This window comes from Sturnus vulgaris, chromosome 34, assembly GCF_052056855.1.
Source record: "Sturnus vulgaris isolate bStuVul1 chromosome 34, bStuVul1.hap1, whole genome shotgun sequence".
In the NCBI taxonomy this organism is placed as follows: Eukaryota; Metazoa; Chordata; class Aves; order Passeriformes; family Sturnidae; genus Sturnus; species Sturnus vulgaris.
Window position 1 is genome coordinate 43,245 of NC_142276.1, and position 23,152 is coordinate 66,396.

Below are 23,152 nucleotides of genomic sequence, written 5' to 3' on the forward strand. Positions count from 1 at the left end.
AATATTTATATATTTCTATTTTCATAACAAAATATAATGTAATGTAATATATTTATATATTGATTACTTATATTTGCTTATGTATTTTTATTCTTTATCTTTTCTTTTATATTTACAGTATCTATAAAAAAACCCTACCTCTATCCAAACACAAACCAATAAAACATTCCTTTTAGACTATATTTAGCTGTTTTTTAAGGTTCTGTTTTTCATGCATTCTACACCCACCCCTCCCTCTCAATGTTCTGGCACCCACCATGACCCCCCCCCATGCCCGACTCACCTGCTCCTCCAGCGCAGCCCGGCTCCCTCTCCCAGGGACCTTGGGGTGCCCCAAACCACGTCGGAGCCCCCCTCAGCCTTTTTTCCTCACCCCAAAGAAGGCACAGAACGACTCCTTTAATGAAGTTGTTTTAACAATTGTAAGGCTAGAGCTTTTGGTATCCACTGCTTGCCATCCCTTGTAAACCAATTTTTTTCTTCTTTCTTCTGCAGCTTAATAAACCTCTTTTTTTCCCCATAGTTTTCCAAATGCATGTATTACCGCATATGCATATTTAGAATCAGTAAATATATTTAATGTCTTGTCCTGCTATAATTCACAGGCTCTCACAAGCGTGTGCAGCTCTGCTGTCTGAGCTGACCAGGTGGCTGGTAACCTCCCCCCTTCCTTTAATTGCTTTCCATTCACGATAGAGTATCCTGTAAATCATGAAGAATGGGGGGAAAAAATCAGTGAGTAATGGGGGGGGAAATCAGTGAGAAATGGGGAAAAAATCAGTGAGAAATGGGGGGGGAAAATTCCATGAAAAATGGCGGAAGAAATCAGTGAGAAATGGGGAAAAATGGGTAAAAAATCAGTGGGAAATGGGTGGGGAAAAATCAATGAGAAATCGGGGAAAAACGTAAGTAAGAAATGGGGGGAAAAAATCAGTGAGAAATGGGGAAAAATCAGTGGGAAATGGGGATAAATCTGGAAAAAATCCATGAAAAATGGGGGAAAATATCAGTGAGAAATGGGGGGAAATGGGGAAAAAGTCAGTGAGAAATGGGGAAAAAAATCAGTGAGAAATGGGGAAAAATCAGTGAAAAACGTAGGGAAAACTCCATGAAGAATGGTAGAAAAAATCAGTGAGAAATGGGGAAAAAAATCCCTGAAAAATGGGGGAAAATATCAGTGAGAAATGGGAAAAAATGGGGAAAAAAATCATTGAGAAATGGGGAAAAAATCATTGAGAAATCGGGGGAAAAATCAGTGTGACGGGGGGGGAAAATCGGGATCGGGGACGTGGACCGGGACCGGGATCGGGGACCAGGACGAGGAAATGGGACAGGGACCGGGATCGGGGACTTTTCCTCACCTGCACAGCTCAGGTGGATGGGACAGAATTGGTGTGGCCTGACAAGGCAGGAAAAGCTGTCTGTGTTCTGGAGTGCCTTGAAAGCTTTCTCCGTCAGGTTTGGAAGGGGTTTCTCTTTGGGATTTCTTGTGATGCAGCACCACGGGTATCCCTTTGTGCCAAGTCCAGTGCTAAAGGATTGAAGAACTGACAAGTGGGGTCTGGGATGAAAATGCTTCTAATAAAATTCAGCAAAGAATACAATAAGAGAAATGAGCATCCTTTTAATGTCTGAAATAGTTAGGAATAAAAATGCTGGAAAAGGGCACTCTGAATTGGTGTCACTTGTCATGGATAAAACCCCAGAGTGAGGAATCAGAGCAGAAGTTGAGAGCTGGAATCCTTCTGCAGTCGACTTAATTTTCTTTTCCTCCTCTCTTTCAGGACAGGAAGAATCACGACTCTCCTGCCATCTTTGCCAAGAGCTGTGGTGTTTGATCAGCCAAAGCCCAGAGGCTTCAGCACCAGAGGTCTGAGCCTGGAGGGCTCCTGGTGCTGCCCGTGCTGTGGGCTATGTCAGAGGATGCAGGGTTCCTCTTTGCCTCCCTGCTGGGATTAACTGCCATGGGAATGTGGGATCTGGGTGAAACTCCAGCTCTCCTGGTGTTCAGGGGAGCAAGGTCTGAGGGACTCCTCTCTGGGGATGTGCGGTGAAGGACTGAATAGTGTGGAAGGAGAGTATTTATAAACTGTATCACTGTTTCTCCCAAAATTGGGGTGGAGCACTGATGGGGGCGGTTGGGTTTGGTCTGGGCCTGTTATTCTTTGTGCAATTTTTAAATTCTCTTGTATGATTTACTGTCCGGTATCTTTCTAACAAAAGCTGACATAAATTTAGATTAAGGATTAGAACTTGGGTCCATTCATTGCAAACATTTGACAAGGCTGGAGGACTGGGGTGGTGACTGCTCTCAGGAAAGGTTACTTCTTAATACTGTGTCAGATTTCCCGCAGTGACTGTCAGGCCTGCATGGCTGTGAGTTCGTGCTCTTCTCACTGGGGAAATAAGTTCAGCAAAATTAGAAATGTTAGAAAAATCCAGCCAAAAATTCCACCTCTGTACCCCCTAAGTTTTCCCAGTTTTTCCCAGCTAGGAGCTGCACAGAAGTCAGGCAGGGGAAGTGACAACAGGGAACAGCTGAAAAATTCAAAGGCACAAAGAGGAAAGGGGAAAGGTTTCAGAAAACAATTCTATGGTCTAAGAATAATTTCTGATTCCCTACTGAGAAGAACACGAACTCACAGCCATTCAGGCCTGACAGTCCCCTGCAGTGAGAGCTCAGCACACATCCACAGAGGCAAGTCCAGCATCTTAAATGAAAAAATAAAAATAAAAACCAGAAGAAAAAGGTGATTTCTTTTGCTTCAGAGTTATTTCAAGTTCTTAAAGCCCAAGCAACATTTGCTCTCGATTTTGGTTGGGTGAATCATGAGCAGTGGGCACGGGTCATGCCATTCATTGAGCAGAAAACCCGGGGTCATTTAGAGGGGACACAAGAACTGTTTGTGTAGCGACCTCGGGCTGCAGAGGGGCAGGAGAAAGGCCAAGGGAGCTCCCCGGGGCCACCAGGGCCTGTGGGGAACAGAATGGACGCTTGGAGTGGAGGTGAGGAGTGGATCTGAGTTCATCTACAGGGAAATAAGGAGGGGATACTCTGGAGTGAAAAGCTGAGGTGATGAGTTCACCCACCTGGGCACGAGTTGTGTTTGCACAAAGTGGGACCAGAGGTGAAGGTCAATCCAAAGTCGATCCTGCTTGACCTCTGAATTCCAGGATAAGTTTTACAAGCTGCCAAATGAGGGAGTAAAAATACACAAAAATGAAACTGAGAGCATTCATGAGGTTCCTGGGAGTCCATTACACTGTTGTCATAGAATTCTTAATGAGTTTTGAGCTTTTAATGACAACAATTCAGTACTTTCTTTGGATTAATCACTGTGTAGGATTTGGGGTTTATCTGGATTTTAAAGGCGTCGTGGTGGCCCTGACACTGCTCAGGAGCTGGTAGGAAAAGCAGGGTCAGAGCTCCTGGCAGGCACAGGGTGTTTTTCCCAGAGTGGATTGGGGAGGAATTGTTTGGGACTTGGTTTGTCCCTCTGGGTGATGCCAGTTGCTGTGATTTGTGTAATTCCATACATTTAACTCCCAATACTTCCCAGCCCAAGGGCTTGAGCTGACAGGGCAGCACACAGATTGTTCTCTGTGCTGTGCCCCGATTTGGGGTTCGCTGTCAGCTTTGCTAGCTCCCGTGAATTATGCCCATAGCCCCGAATTCCCTGCTCAATTCCCTCTGCCATAACCTCACAGCGCCTCATGGAGTGGGGATATACTGTGGCAGGAAGCTCAGCAGCATCGGCACAGGGACAGGTGTATATTCCAAAGAATTTGCTGTTTCAAACCCTCATTCCCCAGCCCCGCCGATGTCCCTGGGGGGCACTTGACAGAGTTACCTGGATTTCAGCTGATTTCACCCCCCCGAGCTCGGGCTCCAGGTGATCTTTTCAAGCAGGAGAAGGCAGGGGCCGGAGGCGCTCGTGGCCCGTGCCGAGGCAGTCCCTGGGGCCACGAGAGGACATCTCTCCCTGCAGAATTTCAGTTCTTTCCAGAGCCTCAGCACTGACAGAGGACAAAGAGGAAGATGAGGAGGAGGAAGAAGGGGGAGAGGGTTTGAGAGGAGGGGAAGCCCAAATCCGTGCTGTGTGCGGAGCTCCGACAGCACGCTGCAGCCCGCAGCTCACTGTGAGCACGGGGCAGAGGAGGCGATTTCTGGGCATTCAATCACCCTGAGGCGGGCCCGGCACCGCCCCTGCAGCACCGTCCCCAGCACAGCTCGGTACCGCTCCGGGATCACCCGGCCCCGGCCCCGGTGCCGCCCGGGACCACTGGGGACCGCCCCTAAAGCACCGCCCCGGCCCCGCCCGGTCCCGTCCCCGGGACCTCCGTGCCCCGCCTCGCCAAGCCCGGCTCCGCCCCGAGCCTGCCCGGGCTGCGCCGGGACCATCGCTGGCGGCCCCGCCCCTCTTCCCCGGGCCGAAGCGGGCTGAAGGAGATGTCCGCACGATTGGAAACGCCGCCGAAAATCGCACCCGTGGCATCGGTGTCGGCGTCGTGCGCAGGCATCCCACTAGAGCGAGCGGGCTCCTTGCTGTGCCACCCTCCTTTTGCAGCCAGAGTTAGAAGGTCGGGGAGCGACACCCGAGCCGCCATCTTGGGAGAGGCAGGCGCGCAGTACCGCGCTCTGCCCACAGGGTGGCGCTTGGGAGACAGGCAAGGGATGGAATCAAGGAGTGTCCCAATCCTTGAGGAAATCCCCCGGAATGAACGCCCCAAAAAACCCCGACCAGAACTGAGAAACCTCCTGCCTCTATATGAGTGCAAAAGGTGTGCAAGGAGTGTGCAAATACTGTGCATTAGCAATCGATCGGCTGGCATGAGCAATCGATCGGCGATATAATCGATCGGCAGGCATTGGCAATCGATCGCCGAGCTAATCGATCGGCAGGCACGATCAATCGATCGCCGATGTAATCGATCGGCAGTCGCGATCAATCGATCGCCGATCTAATCGATAGGCAGGCATTGGCAATCGATCGCCGATATAATCGATTGGCAGGCACGATCAATCGATCGCCGATCTAATCGATCGGCAGGCATTGGCAATCGATCGGCAGTCGCGATCAATCGATCACCGATCTAATCGATCGGCAGGCATTGGCAATCGATCTCCGATCTAATCGATCCGCAGGCATTAGCAATCGATCGCCGATCTAATCGATCGGCAGGCGCGATCAGTCGATCGCCGATATAATCGATCGGCAGGCATTAGCAATCGATCGCCGATCGAATCGATCGGCAGGCATTAGCAATCGATCGCCGGTCTAATCGATCGGCAGGCATTAGCAATCGAACTCCGATATAATCGATCGGCAGGCGCGATCAATCGATCGCCGATATAATCGATCGGCAGGCATTAGCAATCGATCGCCGATATAATCGATCGGCAGGCGCGATCAATCGATCGCCGATGTAATCGATCGCCAGGCATTAGCAATCGAACGCCGATATAATCGATCGGCAGGCGGATCAATCGATCGCCGAGCTAATCGATCGGCAGGCATTAGCAATCGAACGCCGATCTAATCGATCGGCAGGCATTAGCAATCGAACGCCGATATAATCGATCGGCAGGCGCGATCAATCGATCGCCGATCTAATCGATCGGCAGGCATTAGCAATCGATCGCCGATCGAATCGATCGGCAGGCGCGATCAATCGATCGCCGATATAATCGATCGGCAGGCATTAGCAATCGATCGCCGATCGAATCGATCGGCAGGCGCGATCAATCGATCGCCGGTCTAATCGATCGGCAGGCATTAGCAATCGAACGCCGATATAATCGATCGGCAGGCGCGATCAATCGATCGCCGATATAATCGATCGGCAGGCATTAGCAATCGATCGCCGATCGAATCGATCGGCAGGCGCGATCAATCGATCGCCGATCTAATCGATCGGCAGGCATTAGCAATCGATCGCCGATCGAATCGATCGGCAGGCGCGATCAATCGATCGCCGATCTAATCCATAGGCACGCATTAGCTATCGATCGCCGATCTGATTTTTCCCACCATTTTTCATGGATTTTCCCCCCCATTTCTTACTGATTTTTCCCCAATTTTTCATGCATTTTTTCCCGCAATTTTCGTGGATTTTTTCCCATATTTTCCCCATTTCTCACTGATTTTTTTCCCCCATTTCTCAATGATTTGTTTCCCCAATTTATCAAAGATTTTTTTTCCCCATTTCACCATGATGTTTCCCCCATTTCTCACTGATTTTTTCCCCCATTTCTCACTGATTTTTTCCCCCCATTTTTCCATGGATATTTCCCGATTTTCCCCCCCATTGCTCACTGATTTTTGCCCCCATTTCTCTCTGAATTTTCCCCCCATTTTCCATGCATTTTTCCCCCCATTAATCACTGATTTTTTTCCCCATTTATCACTGATATTTGCCCCCATTTCTCTCTGAATTTTTCCTTCCATTTTTCATGCATTTTTCCGCCCATTAATCACTGATTTTCTCCCCATATATCACTGATTTTTTTCCCCATTTCTCAATTATTTTTTCCCCCACTTTTCCCCGTTTCTCACTGATTTATTCCCCCATTTTTCATGGATTTTTTTTCCCCCATTTCTCACTGATTTTTTTCCCCATTTTTCAAAGATTCCCCCCCCGTTTTTCACTGATTTTTCTCCATTTCTCACTGATTTTCCCACCATTTTTCATGTGGTTTTTTTCCATTTCTCACTGATGTTTTACCCCATTCTTATTACCATTCTCATAGCTCTATTTTATATTTATACATATTCTTATATTTGCATTATTTCTGTTATACACTAGATTTTTCATAGATATTTGCTACTTGTATTTCATTATATTTTACATGTATACCAATCTAGTTCTATTCTTTATATTTTATTTTTATATTAGCTATAAAAACCGTGCCTCTACCCAAATAAAAAGCATTTAAACATTCCTTTTAGACTATATTTAGGTATTTTTTATGGTTCTGTTTTTCATGCATTCTACACCCACCCCTCCCTGTCAATGTTCCGGCACCCAGCATGACCCCCCCCCCCCCCCCCCCCATGCCCGACTCACCTGCTCCTCCAGCGCAGCCCGGCTCCCTTTCCCAGGGACCTTGGGGTGCCCCAAACCACGTCGGAGCCCCCAGTCTCCACACCCTCCCCCTCCGTAGGGAACGGGAATGGGATGGGGAGCACACAGGACAAGAAAGGAACACAAAAGACACACTGGACAGAGAGAAGAAAAGGGCTGGAAGCTGGATATGAAAGTGGAGCAGCAACAAACCTCGGGACTCTTGACTAGAGAGTGTGGCTGCTGAACGTCTCAAAAAAAACCCCCAGCTCCAACACAACATGCTGTGCTCACGGCTCGGCCTGGGACTCATCAGTGAACATCTCTCTCTTGCCAGGGCCATAAAGCCCCCGAGAAAACACGAGGTGAGGTTGATGTGCTCCGGCTTTGCTCCTGCTCAGCCCTAACCCCAGCCCCTGCTGCCAGTGAGCACCCTGATCTCTGAACCTCTTCTCAGCTTGTTTGTACGCTTCCAAATTCCTTCCTCTTTCTTCAAGCTTCATCTGTTTCCTGGCATTGGGAGAATGACAAGTGTTTAGCACAGCGCAATGAATACAACAGTCTCATTTTCAGAAGACACAACTGAACGAGAACCGACAGCAGCACTGCTTCGAGACAATCTGGGCACACGTTTCCCTTCCAGCAATCTGAGTGTTCTTTTGTGTCACGCCTGAAATTCTGAAAATGGTTTTTTGAGAAAAATTATCCATAACTAGAAAACAATCAAACCAAATAAATAGAACCCCTAGGATATAATAACAGCCCATATACTACAACACTCCAATTCTAATATTAATAAGAAAACAGAAATTAGCTACACAGCATTACCTCAAACAAACACTACATACTGGCAAGAATCAAAGCCACCACAAAATAATTCAAAAACTACCCTATGCCTTATGCTACAGCCTAGAACGCCATCGGCAAACCTTATCAAGGTATCCTTTAAAAACAACGCCCCACCAAAAACAAAAACAACACAAAACGCCATTCAAGAACTCCCTTATCAACACCTGAATGAAAAAACATGGCATTAGATAAATAGACCATAGCCCTTATCATACACCATCTACAAACAAAATAAAGCTATACCATACATCCTCGAAAACCACCTTCAAAGCACGACATTAGAAAAAAAAACTTTCCAGAATTAAAAGCTGTATCTAACAAAAGCCGTCTGATAAAATTAACAACCAAGCCCCCACCATCAGAGCTGCCCCTACTAAACTCCCCATCGTACATATGAAAAATCAGTTTTAAAAACCTACTTCAATTCATTCTGCCTCAAATACAAAGCCATCCAGAAAGTTACCTTCACTCAAAAACAAAAGCGCACGTAGTAAATAACATTAAAAAATAAATCAGCACACTACACACCACAAGCATAAAATATTGAATTAAAACCAAAAATACCCCTATTCATTAAAGAGCCCAGCCGCAAGCTATATTTAACTATAACTTCGTGCAAACGTACACATATCATTAAAATAGATTTCTTTCAGAATACAACTGATGATCTAAAATAGTAAAATGTCCGAGAACGATATTATAATAGGATATCCTCGATCATCCTCCCGCAAATTCTCTCCACTCTATTGTCCGACACACACCAGAAAAAAAAAATCCAGTTTTTACTTTTTTCAGCTAACTTCTCATTTATTAGCTGAGAGGAATGTTGAATTTGTCTTTACAAATGAGCTGTGGATCAGCCTGTAGATAAGGCTAGCACTGAGAGATAAAAGAAACAATGGGATGGATTCCAGTGATTGATGAATGGAAAGAGATATTTGCCTTTACAAACAAACTGCAGGGCTGCTGATAAATGAAATTGGATATCGAAAGATGAAAGAAGCAACGGGGGGAAACTATGAATTCTATAAGAATTAAAAATTAAAAGGGAGGGTTATACATTAGAGGGGAATTTCAGGTATCAGGCGTTCCGGGAAGTCTGTGCCTCTCAAGTACCTCAGCCAATGGGAAAAAAGAGAGGGAAATGCGGCCGGGAAAATAGGATAAAAAGGAGGCTGCGTCCTCCAAAAATTTGAGAGATCCCAGGGGAATGTCCCATGGCCTCTCCCTTTATTCGAATAAAGCAAAAAGGACTCCTCTGTTTCCTTTTTGGACATAAACCGCTGGTGTTTGTGGATTAATTTTCCTGACATTTAGCAACATATTGTTAAAAAAAAAAAAAAAAAAAAAAGTGATCCAGAAGAGGGCAACATTGACAGCCATTCCAAGACAGGATGAACAAATGCTTTCACATTGACAGAGGATGCTGCGATGTTCTGAGAACAGAAGATAGAATAAAATAAAGGAAGGTGATGTTACAAGACAGAAAAGGGTAAAATAAAAGGAGTACCTGAGACTGGGGGGCGGGGGGGAAGAAAATGGGGAAATATTAATTGCTACACACTAGGTACAAATGCTTTTTACAAGTAATTTATGAGAAGCAAGCTAAAAGCGTCTTACTGCTGCTAGTGATATCATGCTCCAAGCTCTGCTAATAATTCCTATTTCTAGCAACAGTTAAATTGAACTCACTACATTCCAACTATTTTTCTGCTTGTTTAGATGGCAGATCCGTTTGGAACACACCTTAGTATAGCAAATTCTATGCCCAGGTAGGGACCTCTCAGTTCTTCCATAAAACATTTTCTTCTGCATTATGGCAAGCCTTTGTTTTAGCTTGACAGCTTTCTTGAAACTTCAATTTACGCATGTATCCAAAGACATTTGCAATTCCAGAAATTGGTAGGCACATAATATGGAAAGTAAATAACATTCTCGAGAGGGAGTTGCTTTGTTACTGAGGGGATGAAAAGCAAGGCTAGAGCTAGTAGAACTACCCAAGAAATTCGACTTAACGCAGCTTTTACAAGGCTCAAAGTAGCCATACCGAGATGTTTGAGCTAAAAGCCCCAGTTACCAGACTTACAGGCCTAATAGTTATCACCACACCACATTCCCTGGTTGCAGTATTTTTAACAGCAGTGCAGAACGCTACTGAAAATTATTTTTAGGTTGAATTGTTCTCTCCCCTCACTGCCTGTGTAGCTGTTAGAGGCTTCCAGGAGGCTGGGGAAGCAGACTGCTGGTTTCACTTCCAGACAGGTCACTTCCGTGGTCTGCTGGAGGGCACTTTGAAGCCCGTGTCCTTTTCTTGCTCTATTGTATCTGACAACTTTCCTCCCCCACGTCTGTTTTTTAGCGGGCAGCATTTTTGGAGGGCCAGTCAAAGACCTCAGGCTCCGAGAGAATTCGTCTGCTTTGCTCTGTTTATGTGTGCAACAGATGGGAGCAGCAACTAAGTCAAGTAGTAACTTCTGAGCTGCCCAGTTATCAGTAAACCAAAATATTCTTTTGTGACTCTCGCCAGACGAACATATCATCCTATCCGAGTCACACACTGCCCCTCTGGCATTTTCCAGTCAGACAAAGAATTCCTGGCCCCTTGCATGAACCTCAGCTCTCCACCTTGTTCCAGAAAGAGTTCTAGATCCAAGGCCCAGTGAGCCAGCTACCCTTTGCTGCCCTGAGCAGTATGGAAACAGCCAAGCCCCAGCCCTGCAGCCCTGCCTAACTCGCCTTTGCCTCCCAAACCTGAACCTTTTCCTTGGCTGTGGCATCCTCACTCATGCAATCCTGAAGACAAAAATCTGATTTGGCAGGTGAGGCCGTTTCTAACGCAAAAGCTTCACCAAGGTTTCTCTTCCAACTTCAGCCTTAAACAGTCCTGTCCTCCTCAGACAGCCCCCACCTCCAGCCTTTAGCTGTAAATACTTACTGTTTTACAGCTAATGCTTGCCACCCCTCAAAATTAAGTCTTTTGATATGCATTTACATCCCTCCCTAACCATGTCCTCATCACCCTTCCCAAACTCAGCCTCATCTCCAGGCCTAGAACCTCTCCCTAGGTGAGGGACTGTCCTCGGGTAGGAGTGCTGACAGACCTGTGCATGAGCCCAGCTGCATAGCCCGTGCTAATCCCAGCCCAGCTCTAGCCTTTAAACCCACTGGGGCTTTGGTACTGGAGGCCCAGTTACAGTAACCCCTGTGGCCGTTCCGCTTCCAGGCCATCTGTGAGTTGTGATCCCCCACCCTACACCACTTTGGTGAGAAATGCAATCCTTTCTTACAATAAAGTTTTCATTTTATGTCTAAATTAAAGCATTCAGAGAAAACGTGTAGCAATTATATCAAGACAGACATGACAGGCACCAACATTAGTCTTTCATTACACACTTTTCATGCCTTCTCTCCACAGATTTCTTTGAGGCAACTCTGACTCCTTTTCTCACAGGCAGCTCCACACAGCACCGACTCCTCCTCTCCTCTGTACGACTGGCTAAACCCCAGCCTGTCCCTTCCCCAGCCACCTGAGCCTGTCTGTCCCACACACAGCATCCTCTCACCTTGTCCATCCCTTGCACGGCCACGTGTCCCTTCCTCCTCGCAGCACAGCCAGCAGGCTCCAGCCCACACTGCAGCAGGCTCTGCACCTCCAGCTGGAGCTGTGCTTAGTGAAACTGGCAGCCAGCTGACCCACGCTTTTATAACAACCAGCCTCACTGGGCAGGCAAGGCTGTTTCCACTCCTTGCTAATCAGTACAGCTGTAACTCGTTGGCAACTAGTGCCTTCTGCACTATCCTTACAAACTATTCTCCTACAGAAATGGACCGGAATTCCGCGGGGATTTTCCGGGGATTCCGGGGGGATTTTCTCGGGAATTCCGGGGGGATTTTATCGGGGATTCCTGGGGGATATTCCCGGGGATTCCGGGGGGATTTTATCGGGGATTCTGGGCATATTTTCTCGCGGATTCCGGGGGGATTTTCTCAGGGATTCCGGGGAGATTTTATCGGGGATTCCGGGGGGATTTTTCCCGGGAAATCCGGGGGGATTTTCCCCGCGATTCCAGGGGGATTTTCCAGGGGATTCCGGGCATATTTTCTCGGGGATTCCTGGGGGATTTTCCAGGGGATTCCATGGGGATTATCCAGGGGATTCCAGGGGGATTTTATCGGGGATACCTGGGGGATTTTCCAGGGGATTCCTGGGGGATTTTCCCGGGGATTCCGGGGGGATTTTCACGGGGATTCCGGGGGGATTTTCACGGGGATTCCGGGGGGATTTTCACTGGGATTCCGGGGCGATTTTCTCAGGGAATTCCGGGGGATTTTCTCGGGAATTCCAGGAGGATTTTCCCGAGTATTCCGGGGGGATTTTTTCGGGGAGTCCGGGGGGATTTTCCCGGGGATTCCGAGGGGATATTCCCGGGGAATTCCGGGGGGATTTTCTCCGGGATTCCGGGGGGATTTTCCAGGGGTTTCAGCGAGGAATTTCCCGGGGAATTCCCGGTGGATTTTCCCGGGAAATTCCGGGGTGATTTTTTCGGGGAGTCCGGAGGGATTTTCCCGGGGATTCCAGGGGGATTTTACGAGGGATTCCGGGGGGATATTCCCGGGGAATTCCGGGGGATTATCCCGGGGATTCCGGGGGGATTTTCTCGGCGATACCGGGGGGATATTCTCGGGGATTCCGGGATGATTTTCCCGGGGAATTCCAGGGGATTATTCCGGCGATTCCGGAGGGATTTTCTCGGCGATACCGGGGGGATTTTCCAGGAGATGCCGGGGGGATTATCCCGGGGAATTCTAGGGGATTTTCTCGGGGATTCCGGGGGGATTTTCCCGGGAATTCCGGGGGGATTTTCCAGGGGATTTCGTGGGGATTATGCCGGGGAGTCTGGGGCTATTTTCGCGGGGATTCCGGGAGGTTTTTCTCGGGGATTCCGGGGGGATTTTCCCGCGGAATTCCGGGGGGATTTTCTCGGGGATTCCGGCTGGATTTTCCAGGGGATTCCGGGCATATTTTCTCGGGGATTCCGGGGCGATTATCCCGGGGGATTCCGGGGGGATTTTCTCGGGGATTCCGGGCATATTTTCTCGGGGATTCCGGGGGCATTTCCCGGGAAATTCCGGCGGGATTTTCTCGGGGAATCCGGGGGGATTTTCCCGGGGATTCCGCAGGGATTTTCCCGCGGAATTCCGGGGGGATTTTCTCGGGGAGTCCGGGGAGATTTGCCCGGGGATTCCGGGGGGATTTTCCGGGGGGATTTTCCGTAACCTAACTAACCATAGACCTAACCCTAACCCTAACCCTGACCCTAAACATAACCCCAAACCAAATAACCCTAACCCTAACCCTAAACCAACTAGCCCTAACACTAACCATAAGCATAACCTTTACCAAAATAACCCTAACCATAACCCTAACCCAACTAACCATAACCCTAACCGTAACCCTAGCCCAAATAACCCTAACCCTAACCCTAAACCTAACCCTAAACCAAATAACCCTAACCCTAACCCTAAACCAACTAGCCCTAACACTAACCCTAACCTTTACCAAAATAACCCTAACCATAACCCTAACCCTAACTCTAACCCTAACCCTATGCCTAACCGTAACCCTAACCCAAGTAACCCTAACACTAACCGAAATAACCCTAACCATAACGCAACTAACCCTAACCCTAACAGAAATAGCCCTAAAACTAACCCAAATAACCATAACCCTAACCCTAAACTAACTCTAACCATAACACAAACCCTAACCCTAGCCCAAATAACCCTAACCCTAACCCTGACCCTAAACCTAACCCTAAACCTAATAACCCTAACCCTAAAACAACTAGCCCTAACACTAACCATAAGCCTAACCTTTACCAAAATAACCCTAACCATAACCCTAACCCAACTAACCCTAAACCAAATAACCCTAACCCTAACCCTAAACCAACTAGCCCTAACACTAACCATAAGCCTAACCTTTACCAAAATAACCCTAACCATAACCCTAACCCAACTAACCATAACCCTAACCCTAACCCTAGGCCAAATAACCCTAACCATAACCCTGACACTAAACCTAACCCTAAACCAAATAACCCTAACCCTAAACCAACTAGCCCTAACACTAACCATAAGCCTAACCTTTACCAAAATAACCCTAACCATAACCCTAACCCAACTAACCATAACCCTAACCCTAACTCTAACCCTAACCCTAGCCCAAATAACCCTAGCCCTAACCCTAACCCTGACAATAAACCTAACCCTAAACCAAATAACCCTAACCCTAAACCAACTAGCCCTAACACTAACCTTAAGCCTAACCTTTACCAAAATAACCCTAACCATAACCCTAACTAACCATAGACCTAACTATAACCCGAACCCTAACCCTAACCCTAACCCTAGCCCAAATAACCCTAACCCTAACAGTAACCCTGACCCTAAACCTAACCCTAAACCAAATAACCCTAACCCTAACCCAACTAACCCTAACACTAACCCTAAGCCTAACCTTTACCAAAATAACCCTAACCATAACCCTAACCCAACTAACCATAACCCTTTGCCTAACCCTAACCATAAACCTAGCCCAAATAACACTAACCCTAACCCTGACCTTAAACCTAACCCTAAACCAAATAACCCTAACCCTAACCCTAAACCAACTAGCCCTAACACTAACCCTAAGCCTAGCCTTTACCAAAATAACCCTAACCATAACCCAAACCCAACTAACCATAACCCTATGCCTAACCCTAACCCTAACCCAAGTAACCCTAACACTAACCGAAATAACCCTAACCATAACCAACTAACCCTACCCATAACGCAACTAACCCTAACCCTAACAGAAATGGCCCTATCACTAACCCAAATAACCATAACCCTAACCTTAAACTAACTAACTCTAACCATAACACAAACCCTAACCCTAACCCTGACCCTAAACCTAACCCTAAACCAAATAACCCTAACACTAACCCTAAGCCTACCCTTTACCAAAATAATCCTGACCATAACCCTAACCCAACTAAACCTAAACCTAAACCTAAACCTAACCCTAACCCTAACCCAAATAACCCTAACCCTAAACCAACTAGCCCTAACACTAACCCTAAGGCTAACCTTTACCAAAATAACCCTAACCATAACCCTAACCCAACTAACCCTAACCCTAGCCCAAATAACCCTAACCCTAACCCTGACCCTAAACCTAACCCTAACCCAAATAACCCTAACCCTAAACCAACTAGCCCTAACACTAGCCCTAAGCCTAACCTTTACCAAAATAACCCTAACCATAACCCTAACCCTAACCCTAAACCAACTAGCCCTAACACTAACCCTAACCTTTACCAAAATAACCCTAACCATAACCCTAACCCTAACTCTAACCCTAACCCTATGCCTAACCCTAACCCTAACCCAAGTAACCCTAACACTAACCGAAATAACCCTAACCATAACCAACTAACCCTACCCATAACGCAACTAACCCTAACCCTAACAGAAATAGCCCTAACACTAACCCAAATAACCATAACCCTAACCCTGACCCTAAACCTAACCCTAAACCTAATAACCCTAACCCTAACCCTAAAACAACTAGCCCTAACACTAACCCTAAGCCTAACCTTTACCAAAATAACCCTAACCATAACCCTAACCCAACTAACCATAACCCTAACCCTAGGCCAAATAACCCTAACCCTAACCCTAACCCTGACCCTAAACCTAACCCTAAACCAAATAACCCTAACCCTAACCCTAAACCAACTAGCCCTAACACTAACCATAAGCCTAACCTTTACCAAAATAACCCTAACCATAACCCTAACCCAACTAACCATAACCCTAACCCTAACCCTAGGCCAAATAACCCTAACCATAACCCTGACACTAAACCTAACCCTAAACCAAATAACCCTAACCCTAACCCTAAACCAACTAGCCCTAACACTAACCATAAGCCTAACCTTTACCAAAATAACCCTAACCATAACCCTAACCCAACTAACCATAACCCTAACCCTAACTCTAACCCTAACCCTAGCCCAAATAACCCTAACCCTAACCGGGACCCTAGACCTAACCCTAAACCAAATAACCCTAACCCTAACCCTAAACCAACAAGCCCTAACACTAACCCTAAGCCTAACCTTTACCAAAATAACCCTAACCATAACCCTAACTAACCATAGACCTAACTATAACCCGAACCCTAACCCTAACCCTAACCCAAATAACCCTAACCCTAACCCTAGGCCAAATAACCCTAACCCTAACAGTAACCCTGACCCTAAACCTAACCCTAAAACAAATAACCCTAACCCTAACCCAACTAACCCTAACACTAACCCTAAGCCTAACCTTTACCAAAATAACCCTAACCATAACCCTAACCCAACTAACCATAACCCTTTGCCTAACCCTAACCATAAACCTAGCCCAAATAACCCTAACCCTAACCTTAAACCTAACCCTAAACCAAATAACCCTAACCCTAAACCAACTAGCCCTAACACTAACCCTAAGCCTAACCTTTACCAAAATAACCCTAACCATAACTCTAACCCAACTAACCATAACCCTATGCCTAACCCTAACCCTAACCCAAGTAACCCTAACACTAACCGAAATAACCCTAACCATAACCAACTAACCCTACCCATAACGCAACTAACCCTAACCCTAACAGAAATGGCCCTATCACTAACCCAAATAACCATAACCCTAACCTTAAACTAACTAACTCTAACCATAACACAAACCCTAACCCTAACCCTAGCCCAAATAAATCTAACCCTAACCCTGACCCTAAACCTAACCCTAAACCAAATAACCCTAACACTAACCCTAAGCCTACCCTTTACCAAAATAACCCTGACCATAACCCTAACCCAACTATACCTAAACCTAACCCTAACCCTAGCCCAAATAACCCTAACCCTAACCCTGATCCAGACCCTAAACCTAACCCTAACCCAAATAACCCTAACCCTAAACCAACTAGCCCTAACACTAACCCTAAGGCTAACCTTTACCAAAATAACCCTAACCATAACCCTAACCCAACTAACCCTAACCCTAGCCCAAATAACCCTAACCCTGACCCTAAACCTAACCCTAACCCAAATAACCCTAACCCTAAACCAACTAGCCCTAACACTAGCCCTAAGCCTAACCTTTACCAAAATAACCCTAACCATAACCCTAACCCACCTAACCCTAACCCTAACCCTCGCCCAAATAACCCTAACCCTAACCCTGACCCTAAACCTAACCCTAAACAAAATAACCCTAACCCTAACCCAACTAACCCTAACACTAACCCTAACCCTAACCTTAACCCAAATAACCCTAACCCTTACCCTAAACCCACTAACCATAACCCTAACCGAACTAACCCTAACCGTAACCCAAATATCCCTAACCCTAACACAAATCCTAACCCTAAACCTAACCCTAACCCTACCCTCTACCCATACCCTAACCCGTACGCTAACTCTCACCGGTACCCTCAGCCGTACCCGTACCCTAACCCGTACCCTAACACTAACCTGTACCCTTACCCATACCCTAACTATAACCCCAACCCTAACCTTTACCCCTTACCCCAACCCCAAGACGGAGACTAAGCCCAAGTCTAAGTCCAACCCCAAACCCTAACCTGGGCACCTCATCCCCCCAGCTCCCATGACCCATTAGGCCCCTGGCCTCTGAACCCCTGGCCCATGGGTCCACTGTCCCCCTAGCCCCCAAGTCCCGTGGCCGCAAGGCCCCATGACCACCTGGCCCTGCTGACCTGTGAGCCACCTTGCCCTAGGATGCCCAGGCCCCCTAAAGCACTGACTGTCTGGCCTCTGGTCCCCCCCGGCCCCCTAGCCCCCATGCCCCTGACCCAGACCCACCTCCAATACCCCACGCCTGCACCAATTTCGGCACAGAGATCTCCCCATCTGGATGGCACCCCTACAGCGTCTACCCCGATAACGGCTTCAAACCCGGCACGAGCAACTTCAGAGTCAATAATTTCAGACACCCCTTTTGCCCCAGCCCCTGTGATTTCAGCTCTTTTTCAAACCACAAGCTTTATTCAACTGCCAGCTCTGCTCTTCTGACTTCACCTGAGCCTTTCTCCATCTCTGCAAGAGCAATCTTCTCCACCTTCAATGCACAGCATCTGTGTCTTGGCTCCAGCCCCGCACCAATTCAGCTCCCGCCCCAGAGCCTCGAAGCCTGCCCCGGTACATATCCCGCTCCCATGGATATTTCACCTCCGGCCCTACGGTCCCCCCTCCTATTACGGCCCTTCGTGTCCCCGTTCCATGCGCTGGCACGCGACCCAGACCCACCTTCAACAGCCCGGACCTGTGCCAATCTTGGCGCACGGATCGCCCCGTCTCGATGGCACCCCTATGGCGTCTACCCCGATAACGGCTTCAAACCCGGCACGAGCAACTTCAGAGTCAATAATTTCAGACACCCCTTTTGCCCCAGCCCCTGTGATTTCAGCTCTTTTTCAAACCACAAGCTTTATTCAACTGCCAGCTCTGCTCTTCTGACTTCACCTGAGCCTTTCTCCATCTCTGCAAGAGCAATCTTCTCCACCTTCAATGCACAGCATCTGTGTCTTGCCTCCAGCCCCGCACCAATTCACCTCCCGCCCCAGAGCCTCGAAGCCTGCCCCCGGTACATATCCCGCTCCCATGGATATTTCACCTCCGGCCCTACGGTCCCCCCTCCTATTACGGCCCTTCGTGTCCCCGTTCCATGCGCTGGCACGCGACCCAGACCCACCTTCAACAGCCCGGACCTGTGCCAATCTTGGCGCACGGATCGCCCCGTCTCGATGGCACCCCTATGGCGTCTACCCCGATAACGGCTTCAAACCCGGCACGAGCAACTTCAGAGTCAATAATTTCAGACACCCCTTTTGCCCCAGCCCCTGTGATTTCAGCTCTTTTTCAAACCACAAGCTTTATTCAACTGCCAGCTCTGCTCTTCTGACTTCACCTGAGCCTTTCTCCATCTCTGCAAGAGCAATCTTCTCCACCTTCAATGCACAGCATCTGTGTCTTGCCTCCAGCCCCGCACCAATTCACCTCCCGCCCCAGAGCCTCGAAGCCTGCCCCCGGTACATATCCCGCTCCCATGGATATTTCACCTCCGGCCCTACGGTCCCCCCTCCTATTACGGCCCTTCGTGTCCCCGTTCCATGCGCTGGCACGCGACCCAGACCCACCTTCAACAGCCCGGACCTGTGCCAATCTTGGCGCACGGATCGCCCCGTCTCGATGGCACCCCTATGGCGTCTACCCCGATAACGGCTTCAAACCCGGCACGAGCAACTTCAGAGTCAATAATTTCAGACACCCCTTTTGCCCCAGCCCCTGTGATTTCAGCTCTTTTTCAAACCACAAGCTTTATTCAACTGCCAGCTCTGCTCTTCTGACTTCACCTGAGCCTTTCTCCATCTCTGCAAGAGCAATCTTCTCCACCTTCAATGCACAGCATCTGTGTCTTGCCTCCAGCCCCGCACCAATTCAGCTCCCGCCCCAGAGCCTCGAAGCCTGCCCCCGGTACATATCCCGCTCCCATGGATATTTCACCTCCGGCCCTACGGTCCCCCCTCCTATTACGGCCCTTCGTGTCCCCGTTCCATGCGCTGGCACGCGACCCAGACCCACCTTCAACAGCCCGGACCTGTGCCAATCTTGGCGCACGGATCGCCCCGTCTCGATGGCACCCCTATGGCGTCTACCCCGTAACGGCTTCAAACCCGGCACGAGCAACTTCAGAGTCAATAATTTCAGACACCCCTTTTGCCCCAGCCCCTGTGATTTCAGCTCTTTTTCAAACCACAAGCTTTATTCAACTGCCAGCTCTGCTCTTCTGACTTCACCTGAGCCTTTCTCCATCTCTGCAAGAGCAATCTTCTCCACCTTCAATGCACAGCATCTGTGTCTTGGCTCCAGCCCCGCACCAATTCAGCTCCCGCCCCAGAGCCTCGAAGCCTGCCCCCGGTACATATCCCGCTCCCATGGATATTTCACCTCCGGCCCTACGGTCCCCCCTCCTATTACGGCCCTTCGTGTCCCCGTTCCATGCGCTGGCACGCGACCCAGACCCACCTTCAACAGCCCGGACCTGTGCCAATCTTGGCGCACGGATCGCCCCGTCTCGATGGCACCCCTATGGCGTCTACCCCGTAACGGCTTCAAACCCGGCACGAGCAACTTCAGAGTCAATAATTTCAGACACCCCTTTTGCCCCAGCCCCTGTGATTTCAGCTCTTTTTCAAACCACAAGCTTTATTCAACTGCCAGCTCTGCTCTTCTGACTTCACCTGAGCCTTTCTCCATCTCTGCAAGAGCAATCTTCTCCACCTTCAATGCACAGCATCTGTGTCTTGGCTCCAGCCCCGCACCAATTCAGCTCCCGCCCCAGAGCCTCGAAGCCTGCCCCCGGTACATATCCCGCTCCCATGGATATTTCACCTCCGGCCCTACGGTCCCCCCTCCTATTACGGCCCTTCGTGTCCCCGTTCCATGCGCTGGCACGCGACCCAGACCCACCTTCAACAGCCCGGACCTGTGCCAATCTTGGCGCACGGATCGCCCCGTCTCGATGGCACCCCTATGGCGTCTACCCCGTAACGGCTTCAAACCCGGCACGAGCAACTTCAGAGTCAATAATTTCAGACACCCCTTTTGCCCCAGCCCCTGTGATTTCAGCTCTTTTTCAAACCACAAGCTTTATTCAACTGCCAGCTCTGCTCTTCTGACTTCACCTGAGCCTTTCTCCATCTCTGCAAGAGCAATCTTCTCCACCTTCAATGCACAGCATCTGTGTCTTGGCTCCAGCCCCGCACCAATTCAGCTCCCGCCCCAGAGCCTCGAAGCCTGCCCCCGGTACATATCCCGCTCCCATGGATATTTCACCTCCGGCCCTACGGTCCCCCCTCCTATTACGGCCCTTCGTGTCCCCGTTCCATGCGCTGGCACGCGACCCAGACCCACCTTCAACAGCCCGGACCTGTGCCAATCTTGGCGCACGGATCGCCCCGTCTCGATGGCACCCCTATGGCGTCTACCCCGTAACGGCTTCAAACCCGGCACGAGCAACTTCAGAGTCAATAATTTCAGACACCCCTTTTGCCCCAGCCCCTGTGATTTCAGCTCTTTTTCAAACCAAAAGCTTTATTCAACTGCCAGCTCTGCTCTTCTGACTTCACCTGAGCCTTTCTCCATCTCTGCAAGAGCAATCTTCTCCACCTTCAATGCACAGCATCTGTGTCTTGCCTCCAGCCCCGCACCAATTCAGCTCCCACCCCAGAGCCTCGAAGCCTGCCCCGGTACATATCCCGCTCCCATGGATATTTCACCTCCGGCCCTACGGTCCCCCCTCCTATTACGGCCCTTCGTGTCCCCGTTCCATGCGCTGGCACGCGACCCAGACCCACCTTCAACAGCCCGGACCTGTGCCAATCTTGGCGCACGGATCGCCCCGTCTCGATGGCACCCCTATGGCGTCTACCCCGATAACGGCTTCAAACCCGGCACGAGCAACTTCAGAGTCAATAATTTCAGACACCCCTTTTGCCCCAGCCCCTGTGATTTCAGCTCTTTTTCAAACCACAAGCTTTATTCAACTGCCAGCTCTGCTCTTCTGACTTCACCTGAGCCTTTCTCCATCTCTGCAAGAGCAATCTTCTCCACCTTCAATGCACAGCATCTGTGTCTTGCCTCCAGCCCCGCACCAATTCAGCTCCCGCCCCAGAGCCTCGAAGCCTGCCCCGGTACATATCCCGCTCCCATGGATATTTCACCTCCGGCCCTACGGTCCCCCCTCCTATTACGGCCCTTCGTGTCCCCGTTCCATGCGCTGGCACGCGACCCAGACCCACCTTCAACAGCCCGGACCTGTGCCAATCTTGGCGCACGGATCGCCCCGTCTCGATGGCACCCCTATGGCGTCTACCCCGATAACGGCTTCAAACCCGGCACGAGCAACTTCAGAGTCAATAATTTCAGACACCCCTTTTGCCCCAGCCCCTGTGATTTCAGCTCTTTTTCAAACCACAAGCTTTATTCAACTGCCAGCTCTGCTCTTCTGACTTCACCTGAGCCTTTCTCCATCTCTGCAAGAGCAATCTTCTCCACCTTCAATGCACAGCATCTGTGTCTTGGCTCCAGCCCCGCACCAATTCAGCTCCCGCCCCAGAGCCTCGAAGCCTGCCCCCGGTACATATCCCGCTCCCATGGATATTTCACCTCCGGCCCTACGGTCCCCCCTCCTATTACGGCCCTTCGTGTCCCCGTTCCATGCGCTGGCACGCGACCCAGACCCACCTTCAACAGCCCGGACCTGTGCCAATCTTGGCGCACGGATCACCCCGTCTCGATGGCACCCCTATGGCGTCTACCCCGATAACGGCTTCAAACCCGGCACGAGCAACTTCAGAGTCAATAATTTCAGACACCCCTTTTGCCCCAGCCCCTGTGATTTCAGCTCTTTTTCAAACCACAAGCTTTATTCAACTGCCAGCTCTGCTCTTCTGACTTCACCTGAGCCTTTCTCCATCTCTGCAAGAGCAATCTTCTCCACCTTCAATGCACAGCATCTGTGTCTTGGCTCCAGCCCCGCACCAATTCACCTCCCGCCCCAGAGCCTCGAAGCCTGCCCCAGTCCGTATCCCGCTCCTACGGCGATTTCACCTCCATCCCTTCTAACCCGGCACGAGCGATTTCAGAGTCAATCATTTCAGACACCCCTTTTAGCCCACCCCCTGTGATTTCAGCTCTTTTTCAAACCACAAGCTTTATTCAACTGCCAGTTCTTCTGCTTCGCTTCTGGATCCACATTGCTCCGGCTGTGCCATGTAATGGTCTTTCTGCTTTCCACGGCAGGATATTTTTTTTACCTCTACCTCTCTGTGGTTTGAGCACCTCCTGAACTCATATTTCAGCCACAATCTGAGAATCCTTACCCCATTAACATCTCTAGACTCCCTTTCATATCCCTTAGTGATTTAATATCCAGCCACACACATACCATCGTGCCTCCATATGCCCTAACACAGCCCCAAAGCAGTTATGTTTTCAAACCTTACCGTATTTCTCCAGTTCTGCTTCCTCAGCTCCAGCCTCTCAGTTTCAGTCTAAGAAAGAAGAAAACGCGATTAAATCATATAAAGCTTAGAGATAAGAAAAACATAAAAAAGCAC

At 49.1% G+C, this 23,152-nt stretch overlaps 1 long non-coding RNA gene across 2 annotated transcripts; it reads right to left on the reverse strand.

The window, feature by feature from the left end:
* Positions 1-556: 556 nt before the first annotated feature.
* Positions 557-4,683, reverse strand: LOC148220570 (uncharacterized). 2 transcript variants are annotated; one of them, XR_015798725.1, is made up of 5 exons: positions 4,488-4,683; positions 3,852-4,017; positions 3,091-3,189; positions 1,362-1,578; positions 557-702 (listed from the first exon to the last, which is right to left on the reverse strand). It is a non-coding gene; the product is annotated as an uncharacterized LOC148220570 (long non-coding RNA). The 2 variants fall into 2 exon arrangements; XR_015798724.1 differs by lacking the exon at positions 4,488-4,683 and having other exon boundaries at positions 3,852-4,244.
* Positions 4,684-23,152: the final 18,469 nt, after the last annotated feature.